Source organism: Pelobates fuscus, chromosome 2 (genome assembly GCF_036172605.1).
Source record: "Pelobates fuscus isolate aPelFus1 chromosome 2, aPelFus1.pri, whole genome shotgun sequence".
Classification (NCBI taxonomy): domain Eukaryota; kingdom Metazoa; phylum Chordata; class Amphibia; order Anura; family Pelobatidae; genus Pelobates; species Pelobates fuscus.
This window is the reverse complement of record NC_086318.1, coordinates 82,960,514-82,973,214: the sequence shown is the minus strand read 5'-3', so window position 1 is coordinate 82,973,214 and position 12,701 is coordinate 82,960,514. Positions and strand designations below refer to the sequence as shown.

Genomic DNA, 12,701 nt, shown 5'->3' with positions numbered 1-12,701 from the left:
ATTCCAGAAGTTTGGTCCTTAAGGGGTTAAAGGTGCTTGGTATATTAAAGTTATCTTGATAGTGTCTCGTCTCTGCTTGCATTCCCTACTTTGCGTTTGCTCAACCTGCTTACTTTAGATAACAAATTCTGTGACCCAAAGTTCTCATGATCCTTAGCAAGCCTTGCTAGCTGTGTTCACTTTCATTTAACAAATAACCGCAGTGAACACTGATTTGCTGTTTGCCTGTCTATAACAAACTGCCAGCAAGTCCTACCCACGACTTCCTAGCCCTGCCCTCTATCACTTACATTCTGAAAACATTTAACTTTTTCAGCCAAGATCACAGATCTGTATGATGGTATAACCCAGAGGCACTGGTTAAATGGTAAGTCCTTTAATGACTTTCATGATATTAATAATAAAGTTTAATTAACCACTGTGAACAGCAATAATCTTAGATAATATGAATGGTGTACTGGCATAATACACATGTTTTGAGATCTTTCCCTTTTTAACAGTTTTCTTGCAATCATCAGATGTACACCCACATGGACCATATTATGTTATCAATGATCTTTATCAAATTAACCTTTACTCTTTCTCTTTACCCACCAAAAAAAAACTTCATTGTGTGATGGGGTGTTTAACACATTGTAAGAAATTAATGAAGTCCTAAAGTGTACATTGCTTCTTACTTCAGCTTCCCGTGGTACTTTTCTACATTGTGGATAGTTCATCAAGGGAAAAGTTTAGCTCTAAATCTCAAGGTTTGGGGTATTACACTTTCATTTTATTACGCTGACCCTAAGAATTTTCCACATAGACCGTGCTACTATATTCTGAGATCTATCTTTGTACCTGACTTTTTATACATATTCTACCATATGTATGCTTTCTATGTATACACTTTATTTTCCAGATACTGTTTTTTTTTCTTTAAACTGTAACTACTGGCATCATGACCACTACATATTAAGTGGTCATGGTGCCGGAAGTCTGTAACGCTGCACATACTGAGCTTAACACTTCTTCTGCTGGAGGTGTAACTCCACCTCTGGCAGCGTCATTGGGTTGTCATCAGGCTAATGTCAATTATGTTCAAGTTTTGATGCACAGAATCTAATTCATAGTTTGGGTGCAGTCGGCAGATACTCTGAGCCAATGAATGAGTGCCAAGATCTGGTGAGCTGGAGAAGCTGGATGCCATAAAAATCCTTTTTCACAGGAGACCAGGCTCCCGGCAGGACCATGTAGTAAGATGGCAAACCGTTTGTAAAACAGTTTGCTTCATTACAGGGCAAAGACGCTAATGGTACTTCTACCAACATAACCACTACAGCTGTATTTCTCCTGGAAACTTTAATTGAAAAAAAAAAGAATATTCTCGAGTTTTAAAAGAATTGTCTTTGTTTTCATCTAATTGTTAAGGATCCTATTCCAAAAACAAAATGTCCTAAATATTGAAAAGTAGAAGGGCTAGATGGAGCTCCGAAATTTTATTTGACTAGGTCAATTTGGCACGAGGACTTTATAAACTACATGTTGCAGCCATCAAAGAATGACATTGGTTTTTATTGGGGTAAATAATACTACAATTCATAATAATAAAATCCTCATTAAAATAAGCAAAAAACAGCTGATTTCTTTTGAATGTTATAACCAGCCTACTAGGACTATACATTTTTGTAAAAAAAAAAAATGACAAAAATATGTCATACTATTTTTAATAAAAAAAAAAAATGCATAGTGGGGTTTCAGTCCATTGTGCAATGAACATTTCAAATTTACAATTTACTGTTGCTTTTTCATGTAGTTTTTATATGTCACAATATTGCAATCATTACACTCTGGCTAGTGTGTAGTTCAACTTCCACTTTCAGCAGCCAGTTTCAGACATTACGAGTTTGGCCATCCTCTTTATTAGAAATATTGAACTACTTGTTGCTTTGACAATCACTGCTAATAGCTGCAGGGTGATATTTTCCATTAGGTGAAATAGGCTTTTGCCCACAGGTGCCTGCTATAGGGAGTGGGACATCAGAGGTGCGCAGTCTGACTGTTAAAAATCAGCCGCCCCTCAGGGCTTTACCATCTCCCTAGGCAGCAAAAACCAAAACTGGGGCTGCAAGAATCTGGGATTGCTGTGTTAAAGGAACACTCCAAGCACTTTAACCAGCTTGTTGTAATAATATTCACTAGCAAATCATTCACAGCATGGCTGGGCAGTATGTGAGTTGTAGTGCATATGACTGCCAGAAGCTGTCTATTACTGCCTACCACCTGTAATTGCCCTGCACAGAAAAAATAAAGAATTAAAAAAAAAAAAAATGATGTCAAACTCAAAGTCTAGCAAGGGCCAAATAAACGTGGTTTAAGTTTATGTGGGCCGCAAACACCCCCCCCCCAAAAAAAAAAACAAAACAAAACAAAAACTTACTTTTTCATAGAAACGTAGGTTTATTTTGAAAAGTACAGTATAAAAAAAAAAAACAGTATCCCCCTCTACTAAATCCCAGCACCCCCCTCTAGCCAACAAACAGACTCCACTCATTGATGCTGCCAGTATGCGACTCCGGAGCGCGGTCTCTGGTATACCCTGTGCCAAAGCAGATGCTCCCGCTTCACTCACTGACAGAAACACACACACTGACAGACACACTAACTGACAGACACACAGACACTCACTGACACACACAGACACACACAAACTCACTGACCGACACACACTGACTGACAGACACACACATACAGACACACTCACTGACAGACACACACACACTGACAGACACACACACTCACTGACAGACACACAGACAGACACACACATACTTACTGACAGACACACACACTCACTCACAGACACACACACACACTCACTGACAGACAGACAGAAAGACACACACACACTCATTCACACACACACACGCAGACACACACACGCACAGACACACAGACAGACACATACGCGCACACACACTTACTGACACACAGAAACATAGAAACATAGAATGTGACGGCAGATAAGAACCATTCGGCCCATCTAGTCTGCCCAGTTTTCTAAATACTTTCATTAGTCCCTGGCCTTATCTTATAATTAGGATAGCCTTATGCCTATCCCACGCATGCTTAAACTCCTTTACTGTGTTAACCTCTACCACTTCAGCTGGAAGGCTATTCCATGCATCCACTACCCTCTCAGTAAATGATATTATTTTTAAACCTTTGTCCCTCTAATTTAAGACTATGTCCTCTTGTTGTGGTAGTTTTTCTTCTTTTAAATATAGTCTCCTCCTTTACTGTGTTGATTCCCTTTATGTATTTAAATGTTTATATCATACCCCCTGTCTCGTCTTTCCTCCAAGCTATACATGTTAAGATCCTTTAACCTTTCCTGGTAAGTTTTATCCTGCAATCCATGAACCAGTTTAGTAGCCCTTCTTTGAACTCTCTCTAAGGTATCAATATCCTTCTGAAGATATGGTCTCCAGTACTGTGTACAGTACTCCAAGTGAGGTCTCACCAGTGTCCTGTACAATGGCATGAGCACTTCCCTCTTTCTACTGCTAATACCTCTCCCTATACAACCAAGCATTCTGCTAGCATTTCCTGCTGCTCTATTACATTGTCTGCCTACCTTTAAGTCATCAGAAATTATCACCCCTAAATCCCTTTCCTCAGATGTTGAGGTTAGGACTCTATCAAATATTCTGTACTCTGCCCTTGGGTTTTTACGTCCAAGATGCATTATCTTGCACTTATCCACATTAAATGTCAGTTGACACAACTCTGACCATTTTTCTGGTTTACCTAAATCACTTGCCATTTGGCTTATCCCTCCTGGAACATCAACCCTGTTACATATCTTAGTATCATCCGCAAAAAGACACACCTTACCATCAAGACCTTCTGCAATATCACTAATAAAAATATTAAAGAGAATGGGTCCAAGTACAGATCCCTGAGGTACCCCACTGGTGACAACCTCAAGCTTCGAATATACTCCATTGACTACAACCCTCTGTTGCCTGTCACTCAGCCACTGCCTTACCAATTCAACAATATTGGAATCCAAACTCAAAGATTGCAGTTTATTGATAAGCCTTCTATGTGCAACAGTGTCAAAAGCCTTACTGAAATCTAGGTAAGCAATGTCTACTGCACCACCCTGATCTATAATTTTAGTTACCCAATCAAAAAAATTAATAAGATTAGTTTGGCATGATCTCCCTGAAGTAAACCCATGTTGTCTCTGATCTTGAAATCCATGTGTTTTTAGATGTTCAACAATCCTATCCTTTAACATGGTTTCCATCACTTTCCCCACTACTGAAGTAAGGCTTACTGGCCTATAGTTGCCCGACTCCTCCCTATTAACTTTCTTGTGAATGGGCACAACATTCGCTAACTTCCAATCTTCTGGGACTACTCCTGTTAACAATGATTGGTTAAATAAATATGTTAATGGTTTTGCTAGTACACCACTAAGCTCTTTTAATAGCCTTGGGTGTATTCCATCAGGTCCCATTGACTTATTTGTCTTTACTTTTGACACACTCACTCACAGACACACACACATTCACTTACAGACACACACACACACACACTCACTGACAGACACACCAACATACTCACGGACAGACACACAGGCATACTCACTGACAGGCACACGCACACAAACTCACTGACAGGCACACACACTCACTGACAGACACACAGACATACTCACTGACAGACACACACACACACTCACTGACAGACACACACTCACTGAAACACAGACACACACACTCACTCACTGACACACACACTGACAAACACACACTTACACATTCTTGCACACACATTATTGTTATTATTCTTGCGGTCCAGTGGGGATCTTCTGTCTGGAGATCTCCTTCCTGCTCCTCACTGCTCCCTCGCGCGCAATTTAGTGATGCCGGACGCCGGATTATGACATCACATCCCGGCGCCTGGCATCACTACAGACGGCGCGAGCGAGGGAGCAGTGAGGAGCAGGAACTCTGAGCTCCCTCGCTGCATCCACCGTCCCCTTCTCCCCGGCCAGGTAAATTATAGCAGAGTACGCACCTGCAATGTGGGGAAAGCAGGTGCCTTCTCTGCTTGGAACACTAGGCAATTAGGCATGTACTCGCGGCTCGCCGGGCCGCAAAGCTGTCCATTGTGGGCCGCATGCTTGACTTTGACATGCTTCATGTAGACCCATGTGAAAGCAAATATTAGCTTTAAAGGGGCACGATAGTCTCCAGAACAACTACAGCTTAATGTAGTTGTTCTGGTGTCTATAGCCTGTCCCTTTAGGTTTTTTGCTGTAATCACTGCCTTTTCACCGAAAAGGCAGTGTTTACATTGCTCCCTAGTAACACCTCCAGTGGCAGTCACTCACACGACCACTAGAGGTGCTTCCTGGGTCAGTGCACCCTGCAGCTGTTCTGGATCTGAATGCAGTTAGGGGGCTGCTGGGATCTCCCAGCTCCTTTGTGCGCCCAGTAGTGATACTGGGTAACGGTATGTGACATCACGCCAGCCCCGGCATTAGTACTAAGCTATGAGGAGCTGGGCAATCCATTCAGGAACTGATTTCAGCAGTTTCCAACTGGACACCAGGGATGAGGTTCCACCCCAGCAACCTTAAAAGGTAAGTAAAAGGAGGCTGGGTGGATCTCAGTAAAAAAAATTATAAATCAATAAGTGTTTGTGTGGAGGTAGGTATATGTGTGTGTGTGTATTTATGTGTCTGTGTGTTTGTTTAGGAGTCTGTGTGTATGTATGTCAATTTGATTTGTATGTGTATGTGTCCATGTGTGTGTATTTGAATGAATATGAATGTGTATTTGAATATGAATGTCAGTATATGCGTGGGTGGGAGTGGTGTAGAGGTAGACATATTTTTTTTATTCTTTTGTTGCAATCTTTAGCTTGACATCAATTAAATAAAATCTGACCGTACTGTAAAGAAACTATTAAAACCTGTCATGAAATGTAATCTTAATGATAGAAAATCTAATTGTGTCTGTGCACAACTGCTAGCAAATGTCTAAATTTCTCTAAAATCTAAGACTAAAAAATAACCTTTCTCCTCTTCTGTCAGTCAAGTCAGCCTGTGCCAATCTGAGAATGGATATATAGAGAGAGAACACATACCATAAAGTCAACATTAAGTTTTGAGACTTTTAAACCTGTTATAGAAACATTGTGTGTGCTTAACCCCCTTAAGGACACATTGGGATCAAAACATTGTGATCAAAACAAAATGTAAACAAAACCTTGAACTTGACTATATGTCTGTTCAGGCGTAATTCACCTCTTTCATACTATGTGCACCCACACTTATTATATATCATTTTATTCAGGGGAAACAGGGCGTTCATCTAACATCAAATATTTAGGTATGAAACATAATTTAATATGAATAAAATATAAACAAATGGGAGAAAATAAGATTTTTTAAAAATGTTTTCGTTCTACGTGACATTCTAACTGTGAATGTCATAATACTGTTTGCTTTTACTGCAATAAACTACACATATTTGTATTCAGCAAAGTCTCACGTGTAAAACACTACCCCCTATGTACAGATTTTATGGTGTTTTGGGAAGTTACAGGGTCAAATATAGCATGTTAAATTTTTCTATTTTTCACATTGAAATTTGCCAGGTTGGTTACGTTGCCTTTGAAACGTATGGTAGCCCAGGAATGACAATTACCCCCCAGAGGGCATACCATTTGCAATAGTAGACAACCCAAGGTATTGGAAATGGGGTATGTCCAGTCTTTTTTAGTAGCCACTTGGTCACAATCACTGGCCAAAGTTAGTGTTAATATTTGTTTGTGTTTGAAAAATGCAAAAAACGAATTTGAACGCCAATTTTGGCCATTGTTTGTGACTAAGTGGCTACTAAAAAAGACTGGACATAACCCATTTGCAATACCTTGGGTTGTCTACTATTGCAAATGGTATGCCATCATGGGGGTAATTTTCATTCCTGGGCTACCATATGGTCTCAATGGCAACGTAACCAATTTGGTGAATTTCAATGTGAAAAAACTGAAACGCAAGCCTTATATTTGACTCTGTAACTTTAGAAAACACCATAGAACCTGTATATGACGAGGGATTCAAAGCCCTTTACCAAATCCCTAAACAAGATCGCCGCTGCCTTACGGTTCTTATAATGGTTTAGCCACGGCGCATTGCGCCGACATCTACTGGCGTCTTCCCCTTTCGACATGTGCTGGGCATCCTGGCGTGGTGTGGGGGCCGAGTTGGAGAGACAGGAATGTTGGGGGCCACACCTGCCCTCGCGCCTGTGGACCAGCGGCTGTGTGAGGTGGAACTGAGGTTCCTATCAGGCCCGCCGGCCGAACGCTGCCCCCTATTAAAGCACAACACTCACGGCCATCTTGCCCCCTGTTGGCACACTACACCTCCTGCACTCACACACAAACACACTACGCACATTCTATACCCCTTTAAATACACACACTACACCCCCTGCACTTACAAACAACACACTCTCTATACTCCTTGTATACACTACCTGCACTCACACACAAACACGCTACGCACACTATATACCCCTTTAAATGCACACACCCCCTGCTCTTCCACACAATCACATTACACACACTCTATACCCCTTATACACACACCACATCTGCTGTACTCACATACACACAGAAAACAAACTCTATACCTCCTAAACATACACTACACTCTTCCCCTTTCGACATGTGCTGAGCATCCTGGCGTGGTGTGGGGGCCGAGTTGGAGAGATAGGAACGTTGGGGGACGCATTTGCCCTCGCGCCTGTGAACCAGCGGCTGCGTGAGGCGGGACTGCGGTTCCTATCAGGCCCGCTGGCCGAACGCTGCCCCCTATTAAAGCACAACACTCACAGCCATCTTGCCCCCTGTTGGCACACTACACCTCCTGCACTCACACACAAACACTCTACGCACATTCTATACCCCTTTAAATACAGACACGACACCCCCTGCACTTACAAACAACACACTCTCTATACTCCTTGTATACACCCCCTGCACTCACACACAAACACGCTACACACACTATATACCCCTTTAAATGCACACACCCCCTGCACTTCCACACAATCACATTTCACACACTATATACTCCTTATACACACACCACATCTGCTGTACTCACATACACACAGAAAACAAACTCTATACCTCCTAAACATACACTACACTCTATACCTCCTATAAACACACAGTACGCCCCCTGCACTCACACACTACACACACTCTATATGCCTTATACACACCCCACCATACATTCACACACACACACTCTTTACACACACTACTCTATATGCCATATAAATACACATTCTTCAACCCTATACATACACACTACACCACCTATGCACACAATATACCCATATAAAAACATTACACCAGCTATACACACATTGCCACACCAATACACACATGTGCACTACAATCCCTATACGCATACACACTAAAGCTCTTAGATACACTCACAATGCAACCCACTGCATCCCCTAGATACACAGGCACAGTACAGCCCTTACATTCACACACGACACCCCGAAGGCCCACACACACCACATGCCCTATATAAACACACACACATACTTTACAACCCAGAAACACACACACTGCACCCCCTAGCCGCACATAGTATGCCACAAACAGACCCTTTTACACACTCGACACAAACAGTCTCCTCTACACAAATGTAATAGTACAGGAAACTTCTAAACACATACATTACCAGAGTGAGCATCCATACATATGCACAACACACTTTAAGAGCTCTGTTTCACTTTTGCTCTCTGATATCCCACTATACCAGAGACAAGGCACTAGCAAACGCAGTGCATGATTACAGCGCACAAAAACAAAGGGACATTTACATCAGAGCACTCAATGCTCAATATGACGTCACTCCGGCTCCGGCATCACTAAGAGGCACGCGAGGGAGCTGAATAGGAGGATCACTGCTCCCTTGCTGCCTCCACTATGAGCCTGCCCGCCCACCTGCCTGTGTGCCTGCTAGCCCAGCCAGCGGCAGCCCCACTGGACTGCCACCAAAATGTAAGCAAATAATATTAAAAAAATGTGAGTGTGTTAGTGTGTGTGTTTGTTAGTGTGTCTGTTAGTGAGAGTGTCAGTGTGTGTCTGATAATGAGAGAGTGTGTGTGTGTGTGTGTGTGTGTGTGTGCGTGTCTGTTAGTGAGAGTGTCTGTATCTGTTAGTGAGTGTGTCAGTGAGACTGTGTGTGTTAATATGACTGTTGGTTAGTGTGTTAGTGTGTGTGTGTGTGTGTGTGCAGTATGTGTCTGTTGTTGAGTGTTAGTATGCCTGTTAGAGAGTGTGTGTGTGTGTGTGCAGTATGTGTCTGTTGTTGAGTGTTAGTATGCCTGTTAGAGAGTGTGTGTGTCTGTTAGTGAGTGTTTTAGTGTGCGTGTCTGTTGGTGAGTGTGTTAGTACGTCTGTTAGTGAGTGTGTGTGTCTGTTAGGGAGTGTGCTAGTGTGTGTGTCTGTTGGTGAGTGTGTTTATATGTCTGTTAGTGAGAGTGTGTGTCTGTTAACGAGAGTGTGTCTGTTAGTGAGAGTGTTTGTTTGTCTGTGTCTGCTAGTGAGTTTGTGTGTGTCTGTCAAAAAGTGTGTGTCAGTGAGAGTATGTATGTCTGTTAGTCAATGTGTATGTCTGTCAGTATGTGTATGTGTGTCTGTCACTGAGTGTATATCTGTCAATGTTTATGCCTGTTAGTGAATGTGTGTCTCTGACACTGAGTGTATATGTGTCTGTCAGTGAGTGTGTATGTGTGTTTGTTAGTGTGTGTCTGTCAGTGAGTGTGTGTGTGTGTGTCTGACACTGAGTGAGTGTGCGTCTGTCAGTGAGTGTGTATGTGTCTTGTCAGTGAGTGTGTATTTGCATTTGTCAGTGAATGCATGTGTCAGTTAGTGTGTCTGTCAGTGAATGTGAGTGAGTGTGTATGTTTCAGTGAAAGTGTGTGTTGGTTAAACAGTGTGTGTGTGACAATTACTGTGTATCTATCAGTGAGTGTATGTCAGTGTATGCATCGGTGAAGGCATTTGTCTGTTAGGCAAAGAGTGTGTTGGTTTTTAACAGGAAGTGACATTTTTAGAAGGGGTTGGGGGGAGATGGGGGAGGCTGAGTTTTGTCATGCCCAGGGCAGCACATAACCAAAATACAGCACTGCAAAGAGATACACACATTGACAATTACAGACATACAGTGTATCTGGCTGTGTGTATTTCTGACTGATGCTCTCACACTTAGGCCAGGCAATGAGCTGTCCGTGCACTATAGGACTATAGAGAGCTAAAAGATACACTTGCTTGTGAGCTTCTAGCTCTCCATCAGAAATAGTGGAGATGGGGAACATCATCCAGAAACTGTTGCAAAGTGAGAGGGGAGCTAGAAAGACAACACCTAAAGAAACACTCCAGCAACCAATACAACTTCAGTGTATTTTAAAGTTTTGATCTTCTGAAAAAAGCTGTATGCATTTTCATGCTGAAAACTTTATAGATTTTCCCCCCAAAACTAAATGTTTTGACGAATACAGCACCATACGCCTACTTCCTTAAACTTCTTAGCCACCACAATCCGGAAAAATACTTTCTGTGGAAGTGGAACTTTTGCATAAGCAATACACAAACAGATGACTGGGCCGCATTAAAACCACTGACAGGTGAAGTGGATAACATTGAGCATATCATTACAATGGCACCTGTTAAGAAGTGAAGAGTCAGTTCTTGAATTTCATGTGTAGGAGGCAGAAGAAATTGGCAAGCTAAAAGTTCTGAGTGACTTTGACAAGGATCAAATCGTGATGATTAGACAACTGGGTCAGAGCATGTCTAAAGCGGCAAGATTTGTGGGATGTTCACGGTATGCAGTGGTGCAAGGACAAACAGCAAGTGAACCGTTGTCAGGGCATGGGTGCTTAAGGTTCATTGAAACAACTAGGGAGTGAAGGCTATTCAGTCTCGTGTGATCATAGAGAAGAGCTACTGTAGCTCAAATTGTTGAAAAACATAATGTTTTGACACAAACCACCTACCTAGAAATTGCAAAAATTGTTCATGAATGGTTTGAGAAACCTGACAAAGAGTTCAGGGTTTTGTTTTGGCCTCCAAATTCTCCAGATCTCAATTTGATTGAGCGTCTGTGGGATGTGCTCGAACAACAAATCCGATCTGTGAAGGCCCCACCTCGCAACTTGCAAGACTTAAAGGATCTGCTTCTAATGACTTCAGAGGTCTTGTGGAGTCCATGCATCGACGCATCAGAGCTGAGAAGCAAAATGGATACCTACACAATTTGGAATATGAGTTATAACTTGCCCAATTCTGAGATCTATCAATAAGCACACAGAAAATTGCAGCAGCTCCTATAAAAATAGATTATTTAAAAAGGCACAGTTCTCTTGAGTTTTGACTGTTGAAAACAATAGTGAAACTACACGTGTGGTTTCATGGTTAAGAGCAATTTCCCCTTAGCTACAAGGGCTGCTCGTAACGATATGATAATTTGTTTGATGTTTGCAGCTGCAGATGAAATGTTTTCATGTTTGCAAAAAAGCTCAGTTTTCATACTTGGCCACGATGTACTGCTTGTAGCCATACAACACATACTGCCTACACTGACATTTCAGTGACATTACACTCTCAATCTGTGCACATGTAAGTTCTTAGAGACATAGAAACTCCACTCTAACGTAATGCAGAAAATACCTGAATTAGACTTCCAATGGAAGTGATAACCACTGGCAGAGTAAAAAAGTCTAGCATGCACAAGGCTGCCCCACAGCAGCACTAATGTGCAAAATATTTAGGCAGTTTCATTACTTCTAAAGGACACATCTGCAGGTCGTTTGTTTTGTACTTAAGGACCAAGCAATTTGTAATATTCCACCTTTCTTATTTTTTTGCACCAACGCATGTTATATTTTGTTATATAAAACACAAAAAGTGCTTAAGTTCATGATTAGCACAACTAAAGAAAAGTCATTTGAAATAAATTAATTTATTTGTCCTGATTTACAGAGTACATAATTTGTCTGGGATTTAAGTTTATTTTTGATAGTCACAGGATACAAAATACAAGAAGTAAAATACTATTTTATTGTGGAACGGTTTTACAATTTGGTTTGTTTATTAGCATTTACAGAAAACAAAGTTGCCTCACAAAAGAATAAAATTATATAAAGCAGATATTACACTGTATTTACCCATACCACCTACATCTCCCTATTTATGAAGGACATATTTTGGGGCAAAATCCCTTTGTCCTAACATCCCTATTTTGGGTCAAAATTCATTTTCTATCCTAATTTCCCTTTTTAGGAGCTCACATTGTTAATGTGTCTGAATTTAACAATAATCCTTACAGCAATGTGGCTTTAAACTAAGCCCCTTCAGGGCTTAGGCTGTTGCATGGCATATTCCACAAAGTGGGGTTTAATGCTGTTTGGATGGAATGGAACGTCCTTAAAGTTTGATGTGAGCAGCTGGGACACTCAGGTATCATTTGATACCAGGGGCTGATCCCTGGCTGTCAAGTGTGCTGTATACAGAACTCAAAGTGAGCACTGTATACAGCCCTTTAAATGTGGATTTGAATCCCCATTGATAGCAATGCAGTTGAAGTGGGTTAAATTCCTGATCACACC

General features: G+C 41.5%; 1 protein-coding gene across 2 annotated transcripts in view; it reads left to right on the top strand.

Annotated features, from left to right (window-relative positions):
* Positions 1-278: 278 nt before the first annotated feature.
* Positions 279-12,701, top strand: part of ST6GAL1 (ST6 beta-galactoside alpha-2,6-sialyltransferase 1) — a 58,214-nt gene continuing 45,791 nt past the window's right edge. For both annotated transcript variants that reach the window (XM_063442346.1, XM_063442345.1), the window contains exon 1: positions 279-367. The gene's annotated coding sequence lies outside the window, so the exon portion shown is untranslated. The remainder of the gene's footprint in view (positions 368-12,701) is intronic.